The sequence below is a fragment of the Ahaetulla prasina genome, chromosome 14 (assembly GCF_028640845.1).
Source record: "Ahaetulla prasina isolate Xishuangbanna chromosome 14, ASM2864084v1, whole genome shotgun sequence".
NCBI lineage: Eukaryota > Metazoa > Chordata > Lepidosauria > Squamata > Colubridae > Ahaetulla > Ahaetulla prasina.
The window spans coordinates 23,250,871-23,275,462 of NC_080552.1; the positions used below are offsets into that span (position 1 = coordinate 23,250,871).

At 49.9% G+C, this 24,592-nt stretch overlaps 1 protein-coding gene across 4 annotated transcripts in view; it reads left to right on the forward strand.

Moving 5' to 3' along the window:
- Positions 1–24,592, forward strand: part of RAI1 (retinoic acid induced 1) — a 115,212-nt gene that overhangs the window by 37,507 nt on the left and 53,113 nt on the right. The window lies entirely within an intron of this gene.

Here is a 24,592-nt window from a genome sequence, read left to right on the forward strand (position 1 = left end):
GAGAAAGTGCCCAGCCACTGGTGACCTCCGTCTGCGAGGGGAACCCAGATTTTTATTTAGGTATTTATTTATCCATCCGCCTGGGGAATCAGCAAGATTCCTTCCCGTTTTTAAACCCTTCCCAGCCTTTTCTCTAACTGGGAAGGCTGTGCAAGGTGGGATGGCTGCAGCTCACGGGGAACATTTCCTCCCGAGCCATCCCATTAAATCCAACAAAGTGGAACGGATTGTGAATTGCAACCCATTGGTTTGGCGTTTGTGTTTGTGCCCGGGCGTGGGTGGGCGTGTGGATGTGATCGGAATTCTTAATGTAAATCTGGAATTGGGTTTGTGTCTCTGTCTGTTTGTGCGTGTTCTGTCTTTACTTAAGGTTTCCTTGATGTTGGAAGAGAGATGGGAAAGCAGGAAAGTTTGGAAATGTTTGCCTGGGAATGTTTCTAGATCTCTATGGAGATTCTTGGTCATCCAGGTCATGGTTGTCCCAAAGGGTTTTTTCAAAAGAAAACTGGACTTTGTGGACAGAGTCCAGTTGCAAAGTCCAGTTACAAACAAAGTCCCAGTTGACTTGAAAAAAAAAACCTTTGGGACTTTTTTAGATGGTATTAAATTTTAGGGTACGGCAGCCAGTTCACAAGGATGGTTCGGAGGTGAGCTGAGCAGGTTTCTGGAAAAAAGTCTTGAATAATTGGGACATGGCAAAGTTTGGGAGCCTTGGGTGGTGAGAGAGGGGATATTTCCTCTTAAACTCCCCCCCCACCCCATTGCTGGTGTTTTTCAGGCTTTTTCCCCCCCAGGAGATATTTTTTAAAAAACAGCAATGTATGGGTTTAGAGCAGGTGGACTTTTTTTGCCTGTGGTTTCCGTGTAAAGATGATGATTTAATAGGATGGTTGAAGAAGAGAAAATATATAGCAGTTGTTTTTTTTCTTGCTGGACTCGGAATTAGACCAAGAAAGTCTGAATTTAAATTTCTGCCGAGGAGGAACAAGATCCCCTCTAAAGCCATTATTGTTAATTCTGTCCTCCTTCGCAGGACAAATTTCACGTAGAAAATAAATGACTGCCCATCATCATCCCCCATGGAGGTCTACAGGTAGTCTTCGACTTAAAACGCTTCACTTAGTGCCCATTCAAAGTTACAACATCCCTGAAAAAAGCGACTGACGACCGTTTTTCACGTAGCTGTTGCAGCATCCTGTGGTCACGTGATCAGAATTCAGATACTTGGCCACTGGTTCATATCTATGACGGTTGCTGTATCCCAGGGTCACGTGATCCACTTTTGAGACCTTCTGACTAGCAAAATCAGTGGGGAAGGCAAATTCACTTAACCACCGTTTTGCTAACTTACCAGCTGGAGTGATTCACTTAACAACTGGGACAAGGAAGGTGGTAAAATGGTGCAAAATTCACTTAATGGATGTCTCGCTTAGCAACGGAAATGTTGGGCTCGATTCTGGTCATAAGTCGAGGACTACCTGTACCCGAGTTCAGCTACAAATGAGAAATAAAGACCATTGTGTAAAATCCAGTTGCGTCCGCAGCTTAGGTGAGTAACAAAATTCGGATCCTGGACAGGCCAGGAGAAATGAGGCCGACGGTGGCTTCACACAACACCGAGAGGAACGCAACACACAGTTTCCACGAAGGGCACCATGTGTGGTCTTCTTTCCACCTTGCAAAAATCCACCCCGAGTTGTAACCTACCAGGTTTAGCCATAAAAGGAATTTTGACTTCACGGGTTGTATGAACTTAGCCATTGTGGTTTCTCCGTCTTGATTTATGGCTCAGCTTATATAAATTCAGGCACCTGTGATTTATGGCCAGGGATATGGTTTTTCCAGAGCTTGGAAGAAAAGTGTAGCAAAGTGGGGTGTTTTTTTTTAAATATAAGCCAGATCTTAGTCTTGCTTTTTTCATGAATGCTCTTTGATTAAAAAAAAAAAAAAAAAAGCTAGGTGGCTTAGTAACTAATTTCTGAAAGATATAAAAACGAAAAACGTTTTTCCTGTTAAAGTGAATGTGAGCAAACCTATTACAGGTATTCTTCCACTTATAACAATTCATTTAGTGGCCGTTTCAAAGTTACAACGGCACTTAAAAAAAGCGACTCATGACCATTTTTCACACGACCGTTCTTGCAAGGTCTTCCCTGTGGTCACGTATTCAAAATTCAGCCCTTCGGCAACTGACTCATATTTATGACGGTCGCAGCAGAGTCCCGGGGGTGTGTGTGTCACGGGATCCCCTTTTGCAACCTTCTGACGAGCGAAGTCCATGGGGAGAAGTCAGATTCACTTAACAGCCGTGTGTCTTATTTAACCACTGCATGGATTCACTTAACAACTGTGGCACGGAAAGTCGTAAAAGGGAGCAAAATTCCTTTAAATGTTCCGTCCGCTTAGCAACAAAGACGTTGGGCTCCGTGGTGGTTGGTCCTAAATTGAGGACTCCCTGTACTGCAGTTAAACAGGGAGGGGAAGATGTGTGATCGCATGTGGCAGTTAATTTGATAATCGTGAGAATGAAGGGCAGCGAATAATAATATTGAAAAACAAAGGCGACACCTCAAAGGGGAACCTCAAAGGGGAAAAAGGAAACTTAGCTTTCTCCCCATCCAGTTCAGCCTACGGAGGTGGCTGATCCTTGCTTTGAGCTGGGCTGAAGTTTCAACCTCTCTTCCTTAACCCTGGCTGAGGGTCTCTGGGTGGCCTCCCATCCAAGCCCTGGGAGAGCCGAGGTCAGCCAAGGTCAGCTAAATGCTGCCAAAGGGCTCCCCACTGGCGAAGACGAGACCCACCGACCGCAGCTATCCAAGAGCTTTAGAGAAGCTCAGCCTGGCATCCTGGCATGCAGAGAGTGGTGGGCTCTGCGCATGGCTTGCGCCCCAAATTGTAATACCTGTGGTCGCTGAAATGAAGATGCCCTTGGCTTTCAGAGGCCCCCCTCCTCCCTTCCCCCAAAGCTGGATTGAGCAGAAAAACCTTCATTGGCTGCCTTTGCCTCATTCTCGATAAACGTCTAAGGCAGCCTTGGCATTTCAAACTGTCCGCAGGAAGAAGAAAGGAAGGGAAATAATAATAAAAAAAAGAATTGCCTTCCTTTCAGGTAAACAGAGTAAGATCTGTTCCGTCTGTGCTACAGATTTTGAGCCGAAGCCAAAGGTGCGTGGGCAGGTTGCCAGGGGCTGTGAACCTCAGGGAAGCTGAGGTTATTTTGGGGTCCTTTGGAATTAAATCCAGAGCCACCTCCGTCTTTTTTTTTTTTAAATGTTTCTTTGCAATGTTCATGTAGATCTGTCTGGTCGCAGGAGTAAAAGGGCTACTTACCAGGAGGGCAGTTGGTGGATTTTTAAAAGGGGGAGAGGGGGAGAGAAGAGGAGCAATTGCTTGCTTTGTTTTCCTCTTTCAAATGACGTTTGTTTGTTGCTATTTCATAATAAAATGGAATCTGGGAAGGAGGGAGGGAGGGAGGGCAGGCGGAAAAGGGGTGGGGGTGGGGGTTGGAGAGAGGATTTATATTGGGCTTAATAGATTCCCAAGGGGACCCTTGGAGATGAAAGCCAAACGGAGCCCCCATCTCTTGCATTAAAGATGCCGAGCATCCACGCTGGACCCTCCCTCCATCTATCTCTCTCTCTCTTTCTCTCTCTCTTCTCTTAAAGGGGGCTTTATAATGAATGCTCTAGTAGAAGATTTTCGGCCTCCTGGGATCTGTGTCTTCGCACGCTTGGGGTGGGAGCCAGGCAGGACTGAGGAATGGGGGAGGTTTAAACGAACCACCCCCACCCTGCTAAAAACATCCCTCCAGGGCATTACCAAAAGGGCCCCCAGGAAGGGTTAAAACAGAACCTGGATGGGGCTTCCAAGATGCTTTCTGAGGAAGACTCATGGGGACGGCTTTCTCATCTCCCCCCCACCACCACAAACACACACCAAGGGCACAGAGGTAGACTGCCCCTGGACATGGCAGGTCCAACCTTGGTCTCAGGGCTCACAGCTGTGAGGAGTCCCTGGAAGGATGTTTGTGTGTGTGAGAGAGAGAAGACGGATGGGCCAAGTTGGAATCAATGATGCCCATCGATAGTTATAATTAGTTCTGGATTGGCCCAGCTGGTACCAATTGCAAACCTTGGCTAATCAGTTTCCTTTATCTAACTTTTCCCGGTATTCCTCGGCTTAGGGTCACCCACTTAGTGGCCATTCAAAGTTACAGAAAAAAGCTTACAGATGGTCCTCGGACTTTTGACCAGGGCAGCATCCTTATGGTCACTTGGTCAGAATTTGAACCCTTGGCAAGTGGCATCTGTTGATGATGGCTACAGCATCCTGGAACTGCACGATCGCCACTTGCGACCTTCCCAGATGGCTTACGATAAGCCAAGTTAATGGGGAGGAAGAGCCGGATTCACTTAACGACTGTGCAACTCATTGAACGGCCATGTTGATTCTCTTAACGGCCACAGCAAAAAGGTGATAAAAATTGGGCTCGACTTAACAACTGCCTCACTTAGCAACGGAACTTCTGGACCCAACTGAAGTTGCAGGTCAGCGCATGCCAGCCGAATCTTGACGATTTGTGGATGGTTATTGAGGAAGGACAACAAGAAGCAACAACGGTTCAGCTTTTTGGTTCACTGGCTGAAATTAAAATTTGATGGAAAGGGAGAGCTTGCCTGCCACAGCCAAGGTGATTCTGAGCAGCCGGCATGGCCTATTTACGTATATCGGGTTCAAAAGTACACAGATAAGAGGGAGGTGCAGCAACTGAGGGGATGGCCCAGAATTCCTTGGGGCGATAACTCCTGTGAGTGAGCCAAGCTACGTCCCTAACTGGCTCCCTTCTACTTTTGATCTGCTATCACCTTTTGACAGTGGCTGGCTGGGGAATTCTGGGAGTTGAAGTCCTCCCATCTTAAAGTGGCCAGGGCTGGGAAACTCTGCCCTCGAGGGAGAAAGGACCAAATTCAAAAGCTGGGTCTCTTCTGGCTGGAAGGAAGAGAGTTGGTGTCTTTTCCACCAGCCCAGGACCAGCTGAATAGCTGGATTGGACCTTCCCACCCCCACCCCTCTCCTGGCTTCCTCCCCTCTCCCCGTAGCCCCCTGGGAAGAAAAGCTACAGGATTAGCACTGGTTCTCTCCCACTCCCACCCCACAAACAAAAGAATTTGGGGCAGGAGCTGCCCTTGTCCAGTCCCAGAACAGCCTGGTCTTCCAAAGACCCCAAAGCCCAGCCGAAGAGACCCCAAGATCCAGAGTGAAAGGCAAGGTTGGGAGAAGGGATCCCCTGGGAATCCACATTTTCCCCCTGGAGTAAATGCTGCTTGGTGAAATTGAGAGGAGTGGGGGGGAGCACTGCTTGGCAGGAATCCCAGGAAGGGCTGCATCCTTGGAAAAAGGAAACTTGTTTGGATCCTGAGCTTCAAAAGGAATCCCACTTAAGTCAGAGATGGGCCCTGTTGGGTACTTAGAGAAACGCTGCAATGGGAGCCCTCCAAGTGGTCCCAGAGTGGGGAGGGTCTTTGGCCTTCTCCAGAGCTCTCTTCCCAGAAGACCCCACCCCCCTCCCAAGAACCGTCAAATGTTTCAGTGGGTGGTACAGTCAGCGGTTGGCAGTCAGTTTTCAAAGTGGGACTTAGCAGCTGGTGTTCTTTATGTCAGCTCGCACTAAGAGTTCAGGGAAAGAGAAAAATGGCTGCTGGGGCCCCCTCCTGACCCCCCCCTCACCAGAAGGCAGCGAAGCTATTAGTCTCCAATCTGCCTTCAGCCCTGGGCAGAGCTGCTCCTGGACTTGCATCCTCGCCTCTGCTGCCAGGACGGCTGGGCTGGAGGGCTGCAGTCCCAGGGTGAGATAGGGAGGGAGGGCAGGAGGAGTACAAGGATGCGCCCCCCCCCGGCCTGCTTCCCCCTGGGGAGGGTGGCTTTCCTGGGGGCCATTGTCTGGTGCGGGTGAGACCCCATCTGGTCTGGGATTGAGGTGCCCAAGAGGGACATCTGAACGCAGACGTCTACCCTCCACTTTTTCTGCTCCGAGCTCTCTCCTCTGCCAGTGACGGATGGCCCTCTTCTCTCCTTCTCCTGGAGGGAGCAAGGATGCAGCCCCCTCCTCCTTCCCCCACCCTGCCAATTCCCCTATAAATGGTCATCATTAAGATCCTCGGGCATCCGATTTATTTTGCTTTCTGTCTGGCTCAGCCTCTTACGGAAGGAAGGAAGCGCAAGCGAGCGTTGGAAGAGAGGGGGGGCAGCAGACACACTCGGCTGCACAGCAGAGGGAAAATGAGCACGGGGAGGGGGGAGGGGAGGAAAGCCAAGGGGGCCTGGGCGAGACAATCCATCAATCCAGGGAAAGGGGGGGGGCTGGGCTCCTCTGCGTTAGCCAGAGCCTTGGGGAAGAAGGTTGGTGGGGGGGTGTAGACCTCTGCTGGCAGGTGCCACCTGCTTGGGCTCTGTGAAAGCTCCCCAGGAGCCTGGGAAGAAGGAGGGGGCTCGGTGGGGAGGCATGGCCCAGGGTGTGTGTGTGTGTGTGTGTGTGCGTGTGTCCAGGAAGTGATCCCACCTCCTGACTTTCTCCAAAGCTAGGAAGAACGACTCCCAGGTTCTGGATGTGGGTCAGCTGTAGAACCTGGCAATGGACTGGCAGAGCTGCATTCTTCCTGTGCTTGGCTATTTAGCAATCTGCAATTTCTGACTGGGAGCAACTTGGAAAGGAGCTACCGGAACCTGGCTTGTCCCTGGGCAGTCAATGCCTGAAGCCGGGAACAAAGGCAGGGGGCTGGACCACATCATCCACAACTCCTGGCCGGAGGATTTTGAGCAACCTCCTCATGCCCCTGGCTGGAAATCCTGGGGTCTGGAAAGCTGCCCCAGTAAGAAGGAGCAGCCCACCAGCACAGGCTGCCTCTGTGATGCCACTCCACAGTACCAAGATGCTTCTGGCTGGCGTGGCTTTAACCCTGGTTATCTCATCTTTTCAGTGGGACTGAAGGGACCTTCCTCCTTGAAGTCAGAGGACATCGAAGGACAGAGCAGAGGTACTGAGGTCCCTGCTGATTCCAAATGCCTGTGCAAAGTTTTCATTTTACATCTAAAATAGGAAATAGATATTAGCTGGAGCTGGTTTGGATTATTGGTGGGTTTCTCCCCTAGCTTTTTTGCTTCCAACCGAACAGACCCCCGAGTTGGTGGGTAAAGCATATTAACCGCAAGGTTGCCAGACAGGGGGTCCCAGACCCCTGACTCTTTACAAGAAGAACTGGGTCTTATTGACAGTAACCTCCAGCAAAGTATCCCATTTGAATCTGAACCTGATGGACCCACCTGACAGATGTTGTGTGGCAGGATGAATTAATTGGTTCTCCCCCTCCCCCCCGGCACCCAATTAATGAAGGGATTTTTGCAGATGTAAGATGGCGACGTGGTTTATGGGCCACTTTGTTTGTCACTTAAATCTGTGACGGGAAGGCAGGTGACGTCGGCCTGAATGAAATGCCTGCGGATTCTTGGATTCTTCCGAAGACCAACAGGGACTCAAGGCATCCTTCCTTTTCATCCGTGGTTCCTGTTTCTCACGCTGCTTCCGCTGGCATGCAGAGAGACTGCAGGCATTCTCCTCAATTCACAGGAAAATGACAATCGGGCACCAAGGGATAAACTCCCGGAGGAGCATTTGAGCCCCATAATTTGGCCGGTGGGGATGGACAGGAACCCTGTTGTTCTTTGCCGAAGACGCGAAAAAGCCCAATTAGCAAATTTCGGGATCTGGAATCCTCTTCATCCCTGCTTTTCTGAATTAAAAACAGGCTTGCCAGGTGCCCCTGCAGGAGGAGGTCAAGCTGCAAAGGCAGGTTCCTCCAGCTTCAAAGCCAGCGGACCTCGAGCACCAAATTCGAGCAGTCTTTGCTTAGCAGAAGCCTCATAAAGTGACCGTCCGCAGTGACCCTCAGGATGGAGAAGTCGCTTTGCTGCCAAGCCTTGAGTTTACAGCTTTCACAGGTCTGCAAAAGTGAAGGAAAGATGAAGGAGGGAAGATCATAAGTGCCCGCTTTGCTTAACAACCGAGTTGCTGGTCTTGATTGTGGTCGTTAAACGAGGACGACCCGTAATGCGAGAGGAGAACCACTGACTTTGTGCCTTGTTTCTGTGTTTTCCAAGCAACATAAATGTCTGTTGAGACAAGGCTGAGAGATTGGATGGGTTTTGCTGCTGCTCCATCTAGAACAGAATAACAAAAGTTGGAAGGGACCTTGGAGGTTTTCTAGTCCAACCCCCTGCTCAAGCTGGAGAATCTATACCATTCCAGACAAACAGTTCTCCAATCTCTTCTTAAAAGCCTCCAGTGACGAAGCATCCACAAATTCTGGAGGCAAGCTGTTCCACTGGTTGATTGTTCTCACTGTCGGGAAATTTCTCTTTAGTTCTAGGTTGCTTCTCTCCTTGATTAGTTTCCATCTGATGCTTCCTGTCCTGCCTTCAGGTGCCTTGGACAATAGCTTGACCCCCTCTTCTTTCACCCCATCTCATGGGCGTCCACAGGTATGGTCAAAAAAGATGAGATGGCACTCAGGGTGATGCCACAAAGCTTCACCTGTACATCTCCATCATTGGAGCCTTTTGACCTCACCTATCGGCCCCACAGCTCCTGCCCCTTACCTGAAGCTACCTGTAATACCCACTGCTAAACCTTGGGTCAAGATGGGTGACCATACGTCATGGCTAGGATCTTGAATGCCTCCATTTTTCTTGCTTGGCAAAGGAACGAGGGCCATGCAGTCATCCAGGAGGGCGTCCTTGACAAGAGAGAGGAAAGAGAAAGAGGAAAAGGCAGGGATGAGTTGGGGAGGGAGGGGAGATGGGCGAGAGGGCTGAGGGATTGGTTAGCGAAGGAAGGGGTTTTTTTCCAGGAAGATGGAGCACAGGAAACAGCACTGAAGATAAAGGGCTGCTTAGGACAGCCCAAAGCTTTGGGGGTTGGTGGAGGAGGGGGGCTTTGGTGATGGTCTTCTGAAGGGGTGCAGCTCTTGCCAGCTGCTCTTAGCAAAATGGAGAAGGAAGGAAGGAAGGAAGGAAGGAAGGAAGGAAGGAAGGAAGGGAACTGAGGGAGAGATAGAAGGATGGTTTATAGAAAGAAGCAAGGAAGGGATGGAGCACAAGAGGGAGGGAAGGGACAAGGAAAGAAAGAAGGAAAAAAGGAGGGAGGAAAGAAAGGGAGGGAGGAATGAAGAAAAGGAAGGAAGGAAAGAAAGAAGAAAAGGAAGGAATGAAAGAACAACGGAATGAAAGAGAGAAAGGAACAAAGGAGAAAGGGACAGATAGAAGGATGGGTTATAGAAGGGATGGAGCACAAGAGGGAGGGAAGGGACAAGGAAGGAAAGAATGAATGAAAAAGAGGGAGGGAAGGAAGGGAGAGAGGAATGAAGGAAAGGAGGAAGGAAAAAGAAGAGGAAAGAAGGAAATTAAGGGCGGGAGGGATAGAAGGATGGGTTAGAAAGAAGGAAGGAAGGAAGGGATGGAGCACAAGAGGGAGGGAAGGGACAAGGAAGGAAGGAGAAGAGGAAGGGAAGGGAGAGAGGGAGGGAGGAAGAAAGAAAAGGAGGAAGGAAAAGAAAGGGAGGGTGGGTGACTGTTTTCCTGATCTCGCTCCACCTCCCTCTTCCTGCCGGCTGGGTGAGACAGCAGAACTGGGCAAAGCTGGATCATTAGCTGCAAAGGAACAGCTGAGCTGCTTCTGTAAAAAGGCTGCCTGATTCCTCCATCGATCGGCTTGATTTAGAGGGAGGAGGGGGGTCAGAGGGCTACAAATTACGGTTGGGGAGGCAGGCGGTGGGCGAGGGAGGGGCAATGCCCAGGGGTTTCAGCTGGGACTGGAGCGGACGGAGGGAAGACAGATTTTGTCTGTGCAGCCCAGGGAATTGAACGTGGTGGTTGACGTGGTCGCCCCGCTTAGCCAGGTGCTGACCGAGTTAAGAAATCCAGTTAGAGAAGCCGGGTGACTCAGTTTCTCCAGAGGGAATTGAAGGTTTTCTGTGGTTGTTGGCCGTTGTCTGAGTCTCTCATGGCCCACATTCAGGAGGGAATCTGGTGGCATCTTTTTCCAACCTGCAGATTTTATTAAAAGCGAGACTCGTTTTCAGTGCTACAGTTCATTCCATGAGAGACATCGAATTCTTCTTCTTTTGAAATGGGGAAGCTTTCGTGTGCTGCCTCTCCTTTCAGCACCCCCATTTCAGTAAAACCCCACAAACTTTCCTGTGCTACGGCTCTCTTCGTCAGGTGAATCCACAGAGGCTGAGTCCGTGGTAAGCTTCTTCCGCCTTGCAGTACAATTTGGGCATTGCGGAAAGGGCTGGCAGAACCCTCCGGAGCCGCCACGTTCTAGGCGACACAAGAGGGACTCCCAATATTTTCCTTTGGGGGGCAGGCACAGGAGCAACTGAGGGATCCCACAGATTTGCTTGGAGCCGGTTGGGCATTGTCATTGACTGTCAGTAGGGGGGGAGGTTCTTTGCACCCCAAAAATTGGGGATTTGGTTTTAGGTTGCAAGAAGCAGCTTGCAAGGTGTTGGAAAGGGGAGTTGCTGCTGTTGGGAGAAAGAATCTGACCTTGGTTCTGTTTATACCAGGGCTGTCCAAGGTTGCCAGCTGGAAGACCTCAAGAGTTTAAGTCCTGCAATTCCCCAGCCAGCAAGAAGTTGAAGTCCACAGCTTTTCCAGCTGCCAACCGTGGACAGCCCTCACCTTGAAGATGTGGTGGCAAGGGTGCCCAGTAACTGCAGGGCACCAGAGACCCCCTCCCCACTTCTGCCCACCCACCCACCCTTGGCAAGCGCCCCCCCTCGTTTCTCCCTTGGCCTTGTGCTTCCCCATCGGGTGGCACCACCGGAGGAAATCTCCCACTCCCCTCTTTTTCCGTCACCCAACCCGGCCGGCGCTCTGCCGATAATTACTCCTCTTCCTTAATTGAAAATTTCGGCCTCAGCGATTTGAGAGAAGGGGCGAGGGCTGGAACCCGAGCAAGCATGACACCATCGGAGCACTGCGTAATGGGCCAAGAGTGAGGCCGGGGGATTTATGGCTCCTACAGGTTGGCAAATGATCTCATAACTCAAGCGAGGGGCTTCGGCGCAGTGGGCTCCATCAGCCGCGGACCCCCCCCCCTCCCCGCCCCGTCCGTGCCTGCTACCACCCGCTGCGGTGCAACCACAGGGGGGGGGGAAACGGATTTTCCTCCCCCACGGGGTTGGATGGATTCTAGAGGCGCAATCCTTTTGATGGGAATTATTACTGTTATTACCAGCACGCCCTCTCCGAACAGGGCTATCCGTCTGAGCCGGAGAGACCGGGATTGGGGGGATGGGGAAGGGGGGGGGACGGCGAGGCCAATTAAATCAAACCGCGGGCGGGGGAGAGGGGGGGGCTGACTGACAGCCTCACCTTCCAGCGTTGAGAGTGCGGGGAGCGGAGGGTTGGAGGGGAAGGGCAGGCTCTGTGCCGCCGAAGACAGATAAAGGTCCAATCAAGGTGGATCCACCAGGCGCTGGTATTTAAGACGCCAGATCATGCCTCGCTAGCGTGGTTTTCCGAAATGCTGCAGATTCCCCCAGATGAAGAAGGGCAGCGGCGATTAAGTCGCTGTCCATCTCTCCTCCCCAGCCTCCCCCCCCCCAGTTGGAGAGAATCAAGTGGTGGGCCCAGCCAGGGAGGAGGAGGGGGGGGGAGGAAACCGCTGCGCTTCTCTGATTGTCATTAATAACAGCAATTTTACCAGATTAGTGCCCGTCCTTTAACAACTCGGATGCACATAAGTGCCAGGAGCGTTTTGATGTGCTGCGGGTCTGCTCCTCCACGCTGCTAATTTCTTCTCTCTCTGCACCCCCCCTCGCCCCCCCCCCCAGCACTAATGCAGGGAAAAAAATGTTAGCGTTTTTTTCTTAGGGTGAAGGAGAGGAAGGAGGCTCTGGGTCCTTATGACTGACCCCTTCAGCCCTGCCCCGTTGATCTTTTTTTTTAGGAGGGTGGGCTTCCCCCTCAGGCTTATTTTTGGCCAGACCGTTGGTACCAAATGCGTTGGGAGGTTAATTGGATGCGTGTCATTGAGGCATAAGGTATTTGTTATGCAAATAGCTGCCTCCAGAAACCTGAGCAGCTTAATCAAGGGAGAGCAAGGGGGGAGGGGGCAACGATTGCTCTGCAGTGGGCCTCACAACACAGCACAACTGAGGCGGAAACCCACACCTCCTTGGAGGAGGCTGCAAGGGAATGCCCCCTCAGTGCGTTGGGTCTCCAAGAAGGTGGCATCTCCAACAACTTTGAGGAGCAAGGGTGGTCCTGATAGAACCAGCATCCAAAGAGTTAAACTCCCCATCTCCCCCCCCCCGCACCCCATCCCAAATCCAAGGCTGTTTCTTCACCCCTCCTTCCCACCCCCACCCCACTCAATTCTTCCCTCTCCCTAAAGAGCCGTCCGGCTCAAGTCCACTCCGGCTTCCCCGAGATGGGAAACGCGCAGGAGCCACGCGGCAGACAAAACCTGAGCGTGTTGTCATGCCGAACACGTCAAGCCGCCTTGGAAAGCGTTGGGGTAGGGAAAGCCAAACAAGTCTGCTGTTTCTGAGCAGACTTTTTGAGCATTTCCTGTCTTACAACAGAGGCCCTGCGAGTGGCAAACGCTGCACTAAAAATAGGCTCTCAGTGAACTCGTCACTGCTTGGCAGCAGTGAAAGAAAGTCCTCGCTCTGCAGTAGGATGTTGTGGGAAATCATCTCAGTCTGTCAGAATAGAGCTGGAAGGGACCTTGGAGGTCTTCCAGTCCATCCCTCTGCTCAAGCAGGAGATCCGCCTAGACCATTTCAGACAATTGACTGTCCTAACTCTTCTTGAAGACCTCCGGTGTTGGAGCACTTACAACTTCTGAAGGCAAGTTGTTCCTCTGATTAAGTGTCAGGAAATTTCTCCTTAGTTCCAGGTTGCTTCTCTCCTTGATTGGTTTCCATCCATGGTTTCTTGTCCTGCCCTCAGGTGCTTTGGAGAACAAGCTGATCTCCTCTTCTTTGTGGCAGCCCCTCAAATATTGGAACACCGCTATCATGTCACCCCTAGTCCTTCTTTTCTCTAGACTGGCCAAACCCAGTTCCTGCAACTGTTCTTCCTAATGTTTTAGTCTCCAGGCCTTCAATCCTCTTAGTTGCTCTTCTCTGCACTTTTTCCAAAGTCTCAACATCTTTTCTGTAATCTCGCATCGGTGGTCCAGTCCTGCTTCCTTTCCTCCCCCATAACCAACCTCCCACCCGCCGGCATTCTTTATGGTGGCGGGGCCACAGGATCAGCCCCACAGATCGGCCTTGGGCTGATGCCATTCTTGGATCAGGTTTTGGGGCATCTACTTTAGGCTGCAACCGGCTCTTCTTCTGCTTTGGCAACAGAGACCCAAACCGAGACAAACCTGAATAGGCAGGAGATTGGACAGCCACTCCAGCAGAGAAGAGATTTGGAGATTTTTAAAAAATTGGTGGGGGTGTAATGCTATTAGAAGGGACAGTCTAGTGGGACCATAATGAAGCAGGCAGCCAGCTGAAGAACAGCATCCTTGAACCCAGGAGGCTTAGCCCCTCCCCTGTAGGCGATTCTGAACAACAGGGTGGGGTTTTCACATGGTCGGTTGTGCAACCCTGTCCAACCATGATCAACCAGTTTGCTTCCCGGAGAGATCATGTTGGTTAAAGAACAGAAGGTGCTTTGGGCAGTCAACTGTTCAACCTCCCAGTCCTGGTTTTTCTTTTCCTGACTCTCCTGCTTAAATGATGATGGGGATTTTTATTTTTTTTTGGAATCTTGATTTATCCCGTCCATTTGTTGGGTGGGAAAGATCTAGTCACGTGTGGGATGGGGTACTGCTAAAGGCCATTAGAGACAATTTCTGGGGTTATTTTAAGAGCGGAACCTTCTGGGCCTCTTCTAACAGCAGCCCATTTTTACATTTCCAGTGTTGCTGTTATTAGGATTATTATTGGAGAAGCAAATCCATACGAAGGGATTGTAGCCATGTCCATTCTGGGGAAGTCCCTGGTTCTTAGGAAATCTACCAAGACAAATTCCTTGTGTGTCCAATCACACCTGGCCAATAAAGAATTCTATGCTATGCTATGCTATGCTGTACTATTCCTATTCTATTCTATATTTTCTATTTTATTCTAATTGTCATTCTATTTCTAATTCTAATTCTATTCCATTCCATTCCGTTTATTCTATTCCACATTTTCTATTCTATTCTATTCTATTCTATTCTATTCTATTCTATTCCATTCCATTCCATTCCATTCCATTCCATTCCATTCCACTCCACTCCACTCCACTCCACTCCACTCCACTCCACTCCATATTCTATTCCATTCCATTCTATTCCATTCCATTCCATTCTACCTCTGAGCTCCTTTGAGTCTTCCAGGCAGAAATTGGGAATAATGCTGTTTGGGATGTTACCCCAGCTTTGATTCGATGAGGATCTTGGGTGGAAAGACCAGGGTTGGCGGGAGGGGGGCTACATAGCTACCTGCCTGCCCTGTTGGGGTGAGCTTGGTGGTAACAACCCTCCAGACTAGCATTTGGAAGGAGCCCCCCCCTCCCGCGGCTCCTTTCTCTGCTCTGCGTCCCCATGAAGCGGCAAGGCATGAAGATCAGCCACACATCAGCCACACGAGTGGTGAGGCTCTGTCTAACAGAAGATCCGGCTGGCCCTGATTTGCAGGGAGGCGAAGCGGAGAAGGTGGCAGGCAGGCAGGCGCTTCCTGGAGTGAAAGGGAGAGGCGAGAGGGCAGGACCAAACAGGCCGGAGCTTGGGAAGGGGGAGAAATGGGCTTGGGGTGTAAATGAGAATCCAACATCCGTGCCACCTTTGTTGAGCAGGGCCACCACGATGCCGTCCTGCGTCTGGGGCAGAGGAAGAGAGACCAAGGGGCCTCACGTAAGAAAGGTGGCTCTGCTGCCTACGGATGCTTGTGTGCCGGGGAAAGCTTGAAGCCAAGGGAAGGGAGGTTGTAGAGGAGGCGTAATTATCCAAGCTGCCCCTCTGTTTTGAATCTGCAAAGATCCATGCTGTTCGCTCCGCTTGCTGGCTCGCATCGTGTTCTCTTAGTTATCTTCCAACATATGGACCGCTTTCCTGCAGAGAGAAAACTCCGAGGGGCATCACGCTATGAAACCCTGTTCAGAAAGACGCTCTCGTTCTCCACGGATTTGAGTTTATCCCGATAAAAATAATAAATAAATTGGAGGAAGGCCAGGCTCTTGAATGGAATCAGAATCCCGGGGGCGGGAGGCTCAATGCCACCAAGTTGACCCAGCTTGATTTGTGTTGTGGCCACCGATCACTGGATTGTTGACAGCTCTCCATCCCTGACGATTGCGGGGAAAAGGCAGGTGGTTTTAAAAAATGGGCACGGGTGAGATGTGTTTGGAGTGCACCACGGAAATGTTTTGGGCATTCTCTTCTCCACCCTCCACCCCCGTGGGGTGGGTGGCTGTGACGGGTTAATTTCTAAATCATCTAGGTTGGCTCTCTAAACACCTGGTTCTGTTAATGCCACTGCACGCAGGAAAAAGGGGCGCCAGAAAAATGGTGACTTAAAAGGAACGGCCTCCGTGCACCTAGAGAAAACAGCGTCTTTTGTTTTCCCTTTGAATTAGTCCGAAATCAATTAATCTGTTTTTAAAAACCTCACACAATGAATTTGCAATGACTTTGCTGATCAGGTGACTTTCCCAATACCGAATACGAATACTTCCTACTGACAGCTCCCACCCTTATGCAGGAGAATTTAGAGGGGGTGGGAGAAATCCATCCATTGCAGGACTGCTGTTGTGTTTCATTCTCTTTCATTTCATCCCTTTGATTGAAAGCCGTGTTTTCACCTCCTTTGAGCAGGTGAGATGGAGGTGCTGGAGCGCTCTCTTCTCTAACCCTTTCTCTCCAGGAACAAAAGCTGTGCTTTTTTTATTTTTGAAGAATTTCTTTCAAAAGCTCTGTTCAGCAATTTTTCTTCCTGTACACCTTTCTGCAACTTTCGAACAAGGGCCCAAAGCCAGTTGATTCGGCACCTGTTCTCACTGCGGTGGCTTCCCTTAAGGCAAGTGTTTCTTAATCTTGGCCACTTGAAGATGGGTGGACTTCAAAGAAGGTAGCTCCACTCCGCTCATCTTCAAGCTGCCACGTTTGAGAAGCACTGCAGATGGCTCTGCTTACCAAGTTTTGCTGGCTGGGGAATTCTGGGAGTTGAAGTCCACCTGTCCTCAAGCTGCCACAGTTGAGAAATAAGGGAAGATGATGGGAAATCTCTTCGATCTCCAGTCTTGGCCTCTAGCCCTGACCCTTGCCACCACATGAATCTACTGAGATCTTCAGAAGCCCTCATATATGAGGGATGATGGAATGAGACACGGCTGGCTTCTGGATGGGTTAGTTTCAGAAAATCCCAGTGGAGAATGTGTGGGTGACCGTCACTTCATGCTTAACATGGGAGAGTGACCTTCTGGAGATGTGGCAGACTTTATGTGGAGACCCTAGCAGCGTGGTGAGGAATTCCATGGGTTCCACATGGTGCTGGTTGAATGGATCCATCCATGGAGCTTTGAGACATACCAGGTCTTTCACAACCAGCCAAGAGATAAGGAAGTTCTTCATGGTTTGGTCAACTTGACAAGAAGAGAAGATAAGATATATTGCTATTGAACTTACAATAGAAACAAAAAAGACCCTTTTGTTTGGTATATATGCACCCAATCAGCAACAAGAAAAATTTTATAGAATGTTGTATGATAAATTGATTCTATGGGATTATAAATCATGTATTATATTGGGAGATTGGAATGGAGTAATAGATACATGAAAGGACAAGAGAACTTTTTCTAAGAAGATACCTGCACATGCAAAGCTGCCTAAATCCTTTTTTGATATGATAGAAGATTTTGAGTTGAGAGATGTATGGAGACTGCGGAATTTGGAGGAAAGAAGAAGAGAATCTGTAGAGAGCAGCTTGTGGGAAGGATCTGAAGATTCATCTGCAAAGCTGTGGTGAAGGACCTGGGTTTCCTTGAGATGTTTGGTGGAGTTTCAGCAGAAACATCAACCTTTTTTTTTTTTTTGGGTGTACTATTTAGGAAGGGGGTTTAATAGTGGTTGGACCCATCCCATCACTCTCTGGTTTTTCTCCTACCCTCCAAGTCTCTCTTACAGTACTCCACATTCAGGCTGGGAATCAGAGGAGGAATTAGATCTGGGATCTGGAGGGGAATTTACAGACCAAACAACAGGAAGGAAGCTAGAAGCACCAGCCGGCTCTTTCTCCAAAGCCCCTTCAGCTTCGGGGCTTGGTGGAGACCCCCCCCCCCACCTTCCAGGCCTTTGTTCTGGCTCCACCTTGGAAAGAAAAAAATCGAGGTGAGCATCAAAGCTGCAACCATCACCTGGGTGGAGAAACTGCCTCATTCCCCTTCGGCCCAGCAGCACAAGGATATTTGTTTGTGTGCGGCTTTGTGATTACTGTGTATTGTGCAAAGGAAGGCAGAGAAAAGGACATGCTTTTGCAGGGGGTCTTGCGAACCTGGGAAACTGAGGCTGATGGCTGTTGGGGGGAAGGGAAAAGGAAGGGAGGGAGGGAGAGAGGGAGGGAAGGAAGGAAAGAGAGAGTTTAAAGAAAGTGTGAAAGAGGAAGGCAAGGAGGAAAAGGAAGGAAAGGAGGGAGGGAGGGAAGAAATAAGAAATGAAGGAAGGAGACCATGAAAGGGAGGGAGGAAAGAAGGGAAGAAAAAGGAAGGAAGGAAGGAGAGAGAAAGATGAAAGAAAGTGTGAAAGAGGAGGGAAAGGAGGATAGAAGAAATGAGAGACGAAGGAAGGAGAGCATGAAAGAGGGAGGGAGGAAAGAAAGGAAGGAAGGAAGGAAATGAGAGAAAGGAAGGAAAGAGGGAAGGAAGGGAGAGAAGAGAAAGTGGAAGGAAATTGGATTTCTGGGCTCCTTCCCTTCCCCCTTATTTCTAGCCACTCCGGCCCCAGGGCCCGTCCTCTTGTGCATGCACAGATTCACCGGAGATTGCCTGGCTAATAAGAGCCTCCCTTGTTCCTGTTCCTGATTTTTCTGCAGAAAAGAGAGGAGGGCTCAGCAATGCTGTCTCAGTGGGGAAGAGCTCCCCAGGAGGTTTTTTAATACTCTCTTTTTGTGCTATGACTGGGGGGTAATCTATATCTCTCTGTCAGTAATTGCCTCTCCTTATACCTGTCTTTCTTCCCGTAATTGCCCGCGTAGCTCGCAAAGGTTGGGGAGGGAGGCTTTGGAGGTGGGGCTGTCAGCCCCCACCTGGAAACCAGAGATTATGGAGGACAGGGAGGAAGAGGTGGGTCGGTCTTCGGGGCTGGGAAGCAAACAGGCCTGTTTGGGGGGGGGGTTTGCGGGGGGGGGGGGGAGGCTGGATCTCGGAGGCGACAGCCAAGCCTCCATTACTGCTGGCAAGACAAGCCTTCCCCGCTCTCTGCTGTTTCCCTGGCTCTGCATGTCTGAACGCAGCTGAAGTGAACCAGGGGGTCTGTGCACGCTGATGGGGACCGGTTGGGGTCTGGATGAAGGAGGGGCAGGGGGGTTGGGGGGGACGTTTGGCTGGATGGCCTCTTTAAAGAACATTTTGCGTTGCAATTTTGTGCACTTTGGCTGCGCTCACTCCTATCATTTATCGGGACTTGTCCTGGTTCTTTGTTCTGTTCTCCAAGAAATAACCGTCTTTCTTTCCTGAAGAGAGCAAGAAAGGGGGTTAGTAGGCTTTCTTGCCTTCTCTCCAGGGCCCACAGCAGAAGGATGGGTCGATGTGGGTCTCATTGTGTAAGAGAGCGCCATAAAAGGTAATGTTCCATTCTTGGTGACTTCGTAGCCAAGTAGTTTTCTTGATAGTTCAGGTACTTGTTGACTTAGAAGCATTCATTTAGCAATGGTCAAAGCTACAAGGGCACTGAAAAAGGGGACTTATGGACGGTCCTCTCACTTACGACCATCGAAGCATCTTCGTGCTTTTAAATCCAGGTGCTTGGCAACTGGCATGTGTTTATGAAGGTTGTAGGGTCTTTTGATGGCCACTTGTGAGCTGGCTTCCAACCAACAAAGTCAAGGATGGAAGCTGGGCCCCTTCCCAGAGTTACCCAGTTGGAGAAAGCTGGTCCACTTTCTAAATCCTTAGAAAATTGCTCTCAGTCAGAGAGCAATTTTCTAAGGATTTAGGCAGGAGATCTTCCCAGTCCTGCAACTCTTGTATCTTCTAGGCTTCCAACAAGGAATTCTTAGAGTTGTCTCTCTTTCAAATTTGGAAAATAATAAGTCTTCCTTGGTGTTGGCTTCTCAGCTACATTTGAAGGTTTCTAAACCATGTATTTGATTTAGACTTAGCCATGGTACCTTAATCCAATCTCCAACTTGGATTCTCTCCAAGACGTGAGGACTTAATTCTCAGACTTCTCCAGAATTCCATTAAAGAAGAGGTCCAGGTTTGAGGGGTGGTGGTGGCCCCAGGCCCTGATGGAAAGGGGCACTATATGGACTCAGCCATTGTTCTGTTGACAGCAAGATCATCTCCTTCCAGAAAGTTGCCAGGTTGTGATGATGACTGGTGTTTTCTACCCAACCGGTTGTGTGTGGTGGGTCCCAAGGTTGTTGACCATCTTGACTGATGGCATCTCCTAATATTGTCACCCAGTCATGATGGAAGTAGTGCTGAAGGTGGACTTCTCACGATGGGGAACATCTCCCCAAGGTCAACAGCACCATCTGAGAAGGCTTTAGGATGAACCTTGGGTTCCTTCATCCAGTAGAGGACAGGACAGTCCTTCCTAGCAGCCCTCATTTCAAAGCCTGGTGCTCCGGGACCCCTGTTTTGGGGCTCCTCATCCGTCCCCCTCTCAAGATGTTCCACCCACCTCCTTGCTGAGAGCCCGTCTGGCCCCAGATTGCAGGCAGCCTTTTATCTCGTGGAGCTCAGAATGCGCATCTGTTCGCAGGCGGCACATCATGTATCAGTGGCTTGACACCGCCAAGCGTCAAGTCTCCAGCCCTGCCACATGGGATTCCTTATCCCAACAGCACTTGGCTTGCCAAGGCTTCCTTCTGAAGCAGCCCAGAAGATTGGAAAGAGCGTGGGGAATCCTCTCAAGCCCCCTTCTCGTATTTCCCAGGCCCCATTCTTTCCCAGCCCCAAATTTTACACCGAGAGTCTGTCTGGCTACGGAGGGGCTGGCTTTGAAAAACAGAGCTGTTTTTTCATTATTATTTTTGTCGGTGCCACATCAAGCATCTGCCACGTTCATGCCTTGCAGGCTGAAAAAAATAATAATAATAAAAAAAAGGAACCCTTGGCCAAAATGGCCTTTGTCCATCTCTGCTAAGCCTCTGATCATAATGACCTACGGTGGAGCGTTTAATAAGGATGGGTAATCAGTTGTTCTACATCTCCCTCCGGAGCCCAAAAACCTGCCTTTCCTAACTAATTAGCAAATAACTCTCCACCAACCAATGGGGCTGGGGGAAATTAGAATCCCAGGGAAGGTGGGGAGGCTAAATGGTGCGGTAATTTATTCCCCGGTGAATAATTTGGCTGGCGTTGCTCAAAACCCTCTGGCCATTCCACGCCCCCCATTCCAGCCTCGGCCTGTTTGCAGCAAATGTCTCTTCTCATCCCTTCCAGCCGCCTTGGGCTGCTCAAGGCCCCCCCCCCTCCAGGAACCCCTCCCGCCCGAAGCAGAGCTGGTTTTTGGAAGCTGGGGAGCTTTGGCCTTCTTTCCTCCCCCCTCCAGAAAGGGGCAACCGAACTCCCAGCCATTTGAGCGAAATCCATCAGGGGCTTGCAAACGAGATGGGCCCCCTTTTCTCATTCAACCCATCATCTGCCCAAGATGGTCCCTTTTCAAGCCATCCTGTCAATTACGCTCACCCCAAAGGGAACGTTAGTCTTTTCAATGGTGGCTAGCCCGGCTGGGAAACCAGGTAGCCATGGTTACTTTTCCCTTTTGCGAAGAGGTGGCCGTGTGGCACCCTGGCTTTCGTCCAGGTATGTCTGTGGGGTTCACCAGCATTCACTCGGATAGTGTAGAGTAATGGAGTTGGAAGGGTCCTTTGAGGTCTTCTAGTCCAACCCCTGCCTCAAGCAGAAAACCCTATATCATTTCAGACAAATGGTTGTTCAATCTCTTCTTGAAAACCTCCACAACGTCTGGAGTGAGATTGTTCCACCGGTTAATTGTCCTCACAGTCAGGAAATTAATTCCAGGTTGCTCCTCTCCTTGATTAGTTTCCATCCGTTGCTTCTCGTCCTGCCTTAATAATAATAATAATAATATTTTAATTTGTATAATTTAATTTCAGCTGCTCTGTGAATAGGTTGAAACCCCCCCCCTCCTCTTCTTTATGGCAGCCCCTTAGATAATCCTCAGCTTATGACCACTATTCGGACCACAGCTTCCATTGCTAAGCGACACCAGCATTAAATGAGTCCTCATGTGACTGTGACTAATTTTACGAGCTTTGGGCCTTGTTAAGCTCCCCCCCCCCCCCGTTGACTTTGCTTGTCAGGAAGCCAGCTGGGAAGTTTGCAAATGCATCGGGTGTGAATGTGAGTTGATCGAGATCACACGACTGCAGCACCGGCGTAAGTGCAAGGGCCGGTCGTAAGTCACCGTTTTGGCACTGTCATAACTTCAAACCATCGCTAAAGGATGGTTGTAAGTGGAGGATTGTCTATACATGTACTGGAGACGTTGGTAAACAAGGACCCGAGCTGAGTCATACGTCAAGAGGCAGCCTTGGGGGTTAAGCCATACTGGAGACCATGGATTTAAAACCGGGCATCCTTTCTATCATTCAGAAACGTCCCTCCTTGCTTCCCTAAGGCCAGGCTGGGATGCCTCAAACATCTAGAGGGAACCTTGTCATCTGCCCATCAGGAGGGGCAATGCTTCCTGCATTGCTCCTCATAAACAGACCGTTTATGATCCTCCTTTCCTCTGAAACTTTGGCGAGAGGATAGCCCCAGCAGCGTTCGCTTCACCTTTCTGGTGTGATTGTAAGGATCTGTTTATTTACCAACATGGAGGTTGTGAAGAGCTGGAGACATGCCAGGATGCAGGCAGCCAACCTTGGCACAGAACCAAGGGCTGCCCTGCCTCCTCAAATCTGCACTGTCTACCGAACTTCCCAGGCGCACTGGCTGGGGCCACGTTGGCCTGTCCATCAGAGACTCCTCTGCCAACGGGCAGGGCGCCAGGTCGGTCCAAAGCAGCTGGTGACAGATTGGTCTACCGTCCCCCACCCACCCTGTCCACCATCAAACCAGGCCAGACCCCCGTTTGAATGGCAGGCGATGCTGGCTCTTTCAGAGGTGACACAGATGCAGGAGGGAGGCTGCGTTACGCCGTCTGCAGCCATTGGCAAATCCTGAGATGGCCAGCCTAGGATTTTTATCTTATCTTATCATTTTGTTTTAATTTAACTTTATATTTGATTTGATTAATTTATTTGATTTTTTAATGTTGAGACTTTGGAAAAAGTGCAGAGAAGAGCAACTAAGGCAATTAAAGGCCTGAAGACTAAAACATATGAAGAACAGTTGCAGGATTTGGGTAATCTAAAGAAAAGAAGGACTAGGGGAGACATGATAGCAGTCTTCCAATATCGCAGTGGCTGCCCTAAAGAAGAAGGGATCAACTTATTTTCCCAAGCACCAGAAGGCAGGACAAGAAACAGTAGTTGGAAACTAACCAAAGAGCGAAGCAACCTGGAATTCCTAACAGTGAGAACAATTAACCAGTGGAACAGAAGTTGCCTTCAGAAGTTGTGGATGCTCCAACATTGGAGTGTTTTAGGAAGAGAATGGATAGCCATTTGTCTGAAATAGTATATGTTCTCCTGCTCAAGCAAGGGGTTGGACTAGAAGACCTCCAAGGTCCCTTCCGGCTCTATTCTGAATTGAATTGATTTTATTATTTGTCTATTTAGGAAATTTGTTGGCTGGCCATCTCGTATCCAATGACTCGAGGTGGCTTAGAGCATAAAAACTATAACATATGAATAAAACATTACAATCAACAGTCATAGAACACGGCAGATAAAAGTCATTAACCAATGATTGGATTTGGGGCGTTGTTTGCCTTCCTCTTCCATCGGCTGCCCTGCAATGCCTGCAGAAGCCTTGTTTTCTTCCAAAAACCAGCCCAGGGGCATGAGATGGCTTCGAGCCTCTGGAAAAAGGAAAGAAAAGAAAAGAAAAGGAAAGAAAGAAAGAAAGAAAGAAAGAAAGAGAGAGAGAGAAAGAGAAAGAAAGAAAAGAAAGAGAGAAAGAAAAAGAAGAAAGAAAAAGAAAGAAAAGAATGAGAGAAAGAAAAGAAAGTAAGAAAGAAAAAGAAAGAAGAGAGAGAAAGAAAGAAAAAGAGAGAAAGAAAAAGAAGAAAGAAAAAGAAAGAAAAGAATGAGAGAAAGAAAAGAGAGTAAAAAGAAAGAAGAGAGAGAGAAAGAAAGAAAAGGAAGGCAGAAGAAGAGAAAGGAAGACAGGGGGAGGGAGGCCGAAAGGAAAAAAGAAAGAAACAGAAAGAAACAAAGAGAGAGAGAGAGAGAGAGGCATGGAGGAAAGGAAGGAAGGAGAGAGAGGGAGAGAGAGAGGAGAGATGGTTCAATCTTTGATGGATGAAAAATCAAAGTCCATTCTTGCAATCGTGGGTGGGTGGGTGGGTGGGAAGGGGGCTGGGTTTTTGCCCTCTGCTTGGCTCTTCGACCCACCCCACCCCACTCTGCCACCCACCCCACCCCACCCACTCTGCCTTGCCAGAGGAACATCGACCCAAAATCAAGAGGGGGGGGGGCGGGGGGAGTCCTTGATTCCCCCCCCCATGCTGCCACTGTGTCCGGCCCCAGTCCTGAAGGCTTTGTCATGGAAACAATTTCCTTAATTGGGGCTCTGCGGAGAAGCCGGCATGATTATCAAGGATCAGGCAAGATAAGGTTGGTGGGGGGAAAAAGGCCAGCAGAACCCACTGGTGACTGTGGAATTATGTGGACCGTTGGGGGGTGGGGAAACACAGGCTTTGCTCTACGAGATAGTCCTCGATTTACAACAGTCCGTTTACTGACCACTGGGAGTTTACAACGATGCTGAAAAAGGGGACTTACGACCATTTTTCAGAGTTGCGACCATGGCAGCATCCCCAGGGTCATGTGATCTACGCTCAAATGCTTGGCAACTGGCGTGTACTTATGCCGGTTGCAGGCTCCCAGGGTCACGTGACACGGTCCCCTTTGGTGACCTTCTGACAAGCCAAGTTAATGGGAAGCCAGATTCACTCAGCAACCGTGGCAAGAAAAGTCAAACTGGAATGTAGACCGGAATGGCGATTGGAGCCCAAAGGGCAGGGAGGGGCTCTCAGCTCAAACTCCTGGCTGTGCCCACCTCGAAGCCCAGATGGGGGGGGGCTGCCTGTCTTGAGCGTTTGCCAGACGTGGGGGGAGGCGCACGGGGGGGGGGGAGGTCAGCCCTCCTCATGTAACCCTTGAACTCTGCAATTTCTGTCTGTCATGTCTGG